This window comes from Engraulis encrasicolus, chromosome 14 (assembly GCF_034702125.1).
Source record: "Engraulis encrasicolus isolate BLACKSEA-1 chromosome 14, IST_EnEncr_1.0, whole genome shotgun sequence".
Lineage (NCBI taxonomy): Eukaryota > Metazoa > Chordata > Actinopteri > Clupeiformes > Engraulidae > Engraulis > Engraulis encrasicolus.
Genome location: NC_085870.1, coordinates 2,501,861 through 2,509,360, shown reverse-complemented (window position 1 = coordinate 2,509,360; position 7,500 = coordinate 2,501,861). Strand labels below are relative to the sequence as shown.

Below are 7,500 nucleotides of genomic sequence, written 5' to 3'. Positions count from 1 at the left end.
CCCGAAAAAGAAAAGAATAATAATATTGAGGTCCCCAGCTGGTTATGGAAACATAGAGAGAGAGGCAGCTGGGAGGGACAAGGAAAGAAGCTTCAAAATGCACATCTCTCCCTCCACAACCACCACCGAAACCACCCCCACACCCCCACACCCACAACCCACCACCGAAACCACCCCCACACCCACCTACATCACCCCCCCCACACACACACACTCACACACACACAACCACCACACACACACACACACACACACACACACACACACACAAGCACATCTCTCCCTCCACAACCACCACCGAAACCACCCCCACACCCCCACACACACACACACCCACATCTCTCCCTCCACAACCACCACCGAAACCACCCCCACACCCCCACACCCCCACACACACTCCACCCAACGTCCCGAGTCGGCTTCCCTGACCACCATCACTACCACTTCTTCATCATCTGCACCACCCTCTTCCCATCCTCCCCCCCCATCCCAACATAACATCAGCACCACCCTCTTCCCATCCTTCTCCCCCCAAACCCCCCCGATCCTAACATCGGCACCGCCAACCCCCCGCTCCACCCGCCCCCCGCTCCCCCCACAAAGGGGGTGTCACTTGCTCGGTGTCCCTACCATGCGGCTAACAGCGAGGAGAGTGAAAGTAGGCCAATGGAAATCAGCATAGCCAGACGAGAGGGCCAGACGTCGGGGACGGGGACGGGGACGGGGGCGCGAGGGAGAGGGGGAGGGAGAGAGAGAGAGAGAGAGGGATGGGGGACAGGGTGGGGGACAGGAGGGAGGGAGAGAGAGAGGGATGTGGGACAGGGTGGGANGGGAGAGAGGGAGAGAGAGAGGGATGGGGGACAGGGTGGGACGAAGAGGGAGGGAGGGAGGGAGAGAGAGAGGGAAGGGGGACAGGGTGGGACGGAGAGGACGCGAGGGAGGGAGAGAGAGAGGGATGAGGGAGAGGGGGGGAGACAGGGAGAGAGAGAGGGATGGGGGACAGGGTGGGACGGGAGGGAGAGTGAGAGAGAGGGACGGGAGGGAGAGGGATGGGGGACAGGTGTGGGAGGGGAGGGAGGGGGGAGAGGGGGAGAGGGTGGGACAGGGTGGGGACGGCTTTGCATCAGCATGTGTTGTCAGGATGTTCATATGGACATACGGTTGGGATGAAGTCAAGTGGGTCATTGTGTGTGTGTGTGTGTGTGTGTGTGTGTGTGTGTGTGTGTGTGTGTGTGTGTGTGTGTGTGTGTGTGTGTGTGTGTGTGTGTGTGTGTGTGTGTGTGTGTGTGTGTGTGTGTGTGCATGCGTGCATGCGAGTGTGCGCGTTTGGGAGGCTGATTTCCTTTTGGGTGGAGGAGAGAGGGAGGAGGAAGGGGTGGGGAAAGAAACTAGCTGGGTGGAGGTGGGCCTGAGTGGAGAGCGACAAGAAATGGGCAGAGCTGAGCTGATCTACTGTCACAACAAAGACTGAAATATATTTTCTGTCTAAAATCTTCACACTTCACAACTGCCTCCCTCTCTCCCTGTCTTTTTTCCCCTCCGTTTCAAGGTTTCAGCCTAGATACAATTCTTCTCCTTGCCCTCCACTGATTAGACTCCACAGGCTTCTGAAATCAACACTGTTTCAGACCAACCCCTTTTGACCTCCCTCTCTCTCTCTCTCTCTCTCTCTCTCTCTCTCTCTCTCTCTCTCTCTCTCTCTCTCTCTCTCTCTCTCTCTCTCTCTCTCTCTTCTGACCATTATCACAGTCTGTTATAGTATCTCTTTTTATCCTTCTTCTGCTCTCTCACCTTCTCACCTTTCCTCCTTTTCTCCTTCACTTTTCATTGTCTCTGTCTCCCATTCCATCTGTATCACCATCTCCCTTCTTTCTCCTCTAATCTCTCTCTCCCCCCCCTCTCTCTCTCTCTCTCTCTCTCTCTCTCTCTCTCTCTCTCTCTCTCTCTCTCTCTCTCTCACTCTCTCTCATGGTGTCTGTGAGGCGATGAAGATTCGCTGCTTCTCTCCTTGACTGCTGTTTCTCCCCCTGCTGAGATCCTCTCCATCTGCTCTTTCTCTCTTTACACACACACACACACACACACACACACACACACACACACACACACACACACACACACACACACACACACACACACACACACACACACACACGCACGCACACACGCACAGAGAGAGAGAGCTGAGACCCATGCTATCTCCATCTTTCTATCTCTTACGCGCTCACACACACACACACACACACACACACACACACACACACACACACACACACACACACACACACACACACACACACACACACTAACACACACACTAACACACACACACACACACACATACACACACACACACTAACACACAGTCATGACTTTCCTTCAAACTTGAACCCGGCGAGTGTTCCGATTCCTTCTGCAATGGCAGTGCAGTGGCCGCCCTACTGGGAGCCTAACTCTTCTAATACCGCGCCAGGCAGGCAGGCGGGCGGCGGCTATATTTAGTCCAAAACGATATTATGATAATGTCTTATGGTAATGTTTTAATTATATCAATCGGATTACTCAGAGGGGTCCTCCTCTCCTCGCGCCTCATTTCTCTCGTTCCAGGCAGCAGGTCCTTGGAGTAATATCAAAAAAGAGAGAGAACTGTTATATTAATACGAGTGCTCTGATGAACCAACCGAACCGTCTGCCCTGAAAGCCATGCAGGTCTAAAAGTAAGAGTTTAAAGACTTAGAGAGAAAAAGATCCACTGCCTGCTGAGAAGGAGTTATATCACAGTGTTATCTTTCTAGGGTGGGGAGGGACTACAGATTTTTTTGTACAATTACTTGTGTCCTGGATTTATAGTTTAAAAGCTGTCTCTTCAACAGCTGTTTAAGTAGATAGGCAAGCGGGTTGTCTGGATTCATTGTTTAAAAGCTGTCGTTTCAACACCTGTTTCAGTAGATAGGTGGATAGAGGAAGCCTGTTCCATTGAGTAGGGACAAATAAAACCAAATTAGGGGTTGTCTTATCTGTGACAGTCAGTGACTTCAGCCGGGATGTGTTCTCAGTACGATTTCCCATGTCGAAGTATAGCAGGTTTCTGCAATGGAGATTCTCCACTTCTACCTGTATTATGTAAAATCTCAAATTGTTGGCAAACACTCTTTTCTTTTCTTTTTTGTCTTTTTTCCAAACTCTATCTATGATAGGGCAGTAAAGGTGGTGACAGGAAGCGAGTGGGGAGAGAGAGACGGGGAAGGGCCGGCAAAGGACCCAGGCCGGGAATCGAACCCGGGTCAGCCGCATGGTAGACGAGTGCCCAACCATCTGGCCACGACAGGGCCGGCAATCTTTTTTCAACAGCTGCATGAGTGACGGAGGTCATCTTGCACCTGTTCACCCCCTCCGGGGATCGAACGTGCGACCTCGTCAACTACAACGGTTCGGCAATGGGAGACACAGTACGATACCGCTGGGCCAAGAGAATAGTCTCTCGGCCCAACGGCACGAGACTGTATGAGGCTATCGGAGGGAGGTTTACCAACGTTCCACGCCAACTCTGTGCTAGTTAGCCTCCGTTACACATGGTCCATTGATGCAAGGACAGCACAGAAAGTGCAGACTTTTGGAAAGGACAAGAACACATCAAAGTCCATCAAAGGCAGATTTTTCTGCAGTGTGTGGTGACTAGAGATTATATTGGTTCAATACCCCACGTACAGGATTTATTGCTTAAAGTTTAAACGCTCTCTCTTTCGACTGCACTTGGTCCACTGAGTCTGGTATAGGACTAGTTTATTGCTTAAAGTTTAAACGCTCTCCCTTTCGACACCTGGCCTGGTCCACTGAGGCTAGCAGAGGACTGTAAGTACCTCAGGCCTATTGTGGTCCAATATCACAGCAGGAGCTGGTGGTGAAGGACAGAAATACGATAGCCATTCCCTTTTGAACCCTGATCTCTGCTGCTAGAGCTCCAGTTATGGCGTAAAGGCATAAAGAGTTGATTGGACACGCCTGAGGAGAATAAAAAAGGGCTCGGTGTCAATTAATGGAACACGTTCACCCCCATCAGTGGTACTTTGGGAAGACATGTTTTTCTCATAAAATGTCAGCGTTGTAGCTGAGTAAATCAATTCTTAATTTCCACACTGCTGCAGGAGACCGTTCTCGCAGGACCTCTCCAGTAACCAAAGAGAAAGAGAAAGAAAAGAGAGAGAGAGAAAGAGAAGGAAAAAGACTATGTGAGTGGCTGCTTACTTGCAAGACACACACAGAGAGAGAGAGGGATAGAGAGAGAGAGAGAGAGAGAGAGAGAGAGAGAGAGAGAGAGAGAGAGAGAGAGAGAAAGGGATAGAGAGAGAGAGAGAGAGAGAGAGAGAGAGAGGGATGAAAAAGCAAAAAAATAAATGCATGTGTGTTTTTCTGCCTAAGGCCTGCCTGCACCTTCCCTGTCAATTGTTCATCAATGCCTGCTTCTCCAGCCCCCACCCCCTGCTCTTCTACACAGAGAAATCAGCAACGCAATCAAGACCGCCGACCCACAAGAGCACTCAAATCATCAGCAAGAACAAAAACTACAGGCAAGCTGTTTAACCCTTTTACCCTCATCACGCGCCACAGACCCGTGCAAAAGGCCGGCATAAATGCAGCGCTGTGATGGCAACCTATAATTCAAAAGTCCATTACTGTTCCCTTACCCGCATGGATCAGAGCAAGGCAAAGCAAAGCAAAAAAAAATCCTGTCGGAGAGCAGTGTTGCCGGATGTGTCTGATCAAATCCCTCCAAAAGGTTCACAAAAAACGTCAAAATGCGCTAAATTTCGCCCAATTTCAACAAATTACATTGATTTCTATGGGATCAAAACTGCAAGGAAAAAAAACGCCAAATGGACGATTTTTCCCCCGTTTTTACCAGCAGACGGCCGTCCCAAGTAGCCCAATTGGGCGGGTAACCGGACAATCTGGCAACACTGTTGGAGAGTGGCTGCGGAGTAAACATATGTCACATGAAAATGATAGACTTGGGGCCGTGTTTTTGATTGCTCTGTGATTTGTGTTCAGCCTGCTGCCGAGTTGCCTTACTCGTCCTAATAATGAAGCGAGGCCTCTCGCAGCCAGCCAGGCAGCCACTGTGAAGGAAACAAAATAAGGGGTCTGCAAATGAGGCGAGGGGGGATATCAGGACACACGACACGTGTCGGCAGGGATGGACTGGGACAGAAGAATGGCCCGGGCATTTTTAGCATAGACAGGCCCCCAACACATACAGTACACTGGCCATTGTCATGCTATATCTTGACTGGCTGAATCCACTATCTAAATTGACGATGGCGCAATTGACAACCACGCCCCCCCCCCACCCCCCTAAATTGTGGGCCAATCCCCAGGAAAACAACCACCACAACAACAGTATCGGACAGTGGTGTAGTCTACTTAGAAAGGGGGTATACGGAGTATGCCCACTTCTAAATTTCAGGGATTTTAGTATACCCACTTAAAATTGATTGATCCATTATTTTGAATAGCACAAATTTATACAGTATACCCACTTCAAAAAATGCTCAAATATACAGTATATCCACCATAAAAAAAGTAGACTACACCACTGGTATCGGACCCCTGTCTTCCGGCCCACCGGGAAAATGCCCTGTATGCCAGATTACCAGTCCGGCCCTGTATGCCAGATTACCAGTCCAGCCCAGTGGGGAAATGCCCTGTGTGCCAGATTACCAGTCCAGCCCAGTGGGGAAATGCCCTGTATGCCAGATTACCAGTCCGGCCCAGTGGGAAAATGCCCTGTATGCCAGATTACCAGTCCGGCCCAGTGGGAAAATGCCCTGTATGCCAGATTATCAGTCCAGCCCTGCAGGTCGGGTGCTTTTTATCTTTTTCTTTCCCTTTGCCTTGCATGTGATGAGAGAAACAAGTGCTTTGTATGATGACAAGTGCTTTGTGAATATCAAACTTCATTTTTGATGTTTTTGATGTCGCCGGTGTTGTGTTCTTGTACGTATTGTAGCTTTGTATGTCTTGCCTTGTTACAAGTTGCTCTCTTTCTTATAAGTCACAGGCAGCTAAGTTGTTTCTGATTTTTTTGGACTTGGCCCAAACACCCAAGACTAAAAATACTGGAAAAAAAAAAATGTCTTACAGCGAACAACATGAGAGACCAATCAAACTTCTAGCTCGTCAATCAGAGCAAGAAAAGAAGAAAAATCACAGTGTTTGAAAGCCTGCTATTTGGACAGAGTGCCTCATTCTTGACTCATTCGTTCTTCATTGTGGACAGGTGCAGTACAGGTGCAGTGAGAGTCTTCATTGTGGACAGGTGCAGTGAGAGTCTTCATTGTGGAGCAGTGGTGCAGTGAGAGTCTTCATTGTGGACAGGTGCAGTGAGAGTCTTCATTGTGGACAGGTGCAGTGAGAGTCTTCATTGTGGACAGGTGCAGTGAGAGTCTTCATTGTGGACAGGTGCAGTGAGAGTCTTCATTGTGGACAGGTGCAGTGAGAGTCTTAGTGGACAGGTGCAGTGAGAGTCTTCATTGTGGACAGGTGCAGCGAGAGTCTTCATTGTGGACAGGTGCAGTGAGAGTCTTCATTGTGGACAGGTGCAGTGAGAGTCTTCATTGTGGACAGGTGCAGTGAGAGTCTTCATTGTGGACAGGTGCAGTGAGAGTCTTCATTGTGGACAGGTGCAGTGAGAGTCTTCATTGTGGACAGGTGCAGTGAGAGTCTTCATTGTGGACAGGTGCAGTGAGAGTCTTCATTGTGGACAGGTGCAGTGAGAGTCTTCATTGTGGACAGGTGCAGTGAGAGTCTTCATTGTGGACAGGTGCAGTGAGAGTCTTCATTGTGGACAGGTGCAGTGAGAGTCTTCATTGTGGACAGGTGCAGTGAGAGTCTTCATTGTGGACAGGTGCAGTGAGAGTCTTCATTGTGGACAGGTGCAGTACAGGTGCAGTGAGAGTCTTAGTGGACAGGTGCAGTGAGAGTCTTCATTGTGGACAGGTGCAGTGAGAGTCTTCATTGTGGACAGGTGCAGTGAGAGTCTTCATTGTGGACAGGTGCAGTGAGAGTCTTCATTGTGGACAGGTGCAGTGAGAGTCTTCATTGTGGACAGGTGCAGTGAGAGTCTTCATTGTGGACAGGTGCAGTGAGAGTCTTCATTGTGGACAGGTGCAGCGAGAGTCTTAGTGGGTCTGACAACGCTCAGGCACCTGGATGGAGCACCACAGAGCAGAAGAAAAGAAAAAGAACAGAAAAGGAAACAACAGAAAAGAAAAGAAAAGAAAAGGAAATGAAAGAAAAGAAAAGAAAAGAAAAGAAAAGAAAAGAAAAGAAAAGAAAAGAAAAGAAAAGAAACGAAACGCAAGCCCAACTGGCACTCTGCTGTAAAGTCGCTTCACAGTAACAACCAGGTTGTTTTTATTCCTATACCGGCACGGTGAGGTTAGCCAAGGCTGGCCTTTAGAGACAACGAGACAGAAGAATGGTGACATGGCGGCATCAGGG

At 49.4% G+C, this 7,500-nt stretch overlaps 1 protein-coding gene across 1 annotated transcript in view; it reads right to left on the bottom strand.

The window, feature by feature from the left end:
* ptprt (protein tyrosine phosphatase receptor type T) overlaps positions 1–7,500 on the bottom strand; it is a 515,405-nt gene that overhangs the window by 381,790 nt on the left and 126,115 nt on the right. The window lies entirely within an intron of this gene.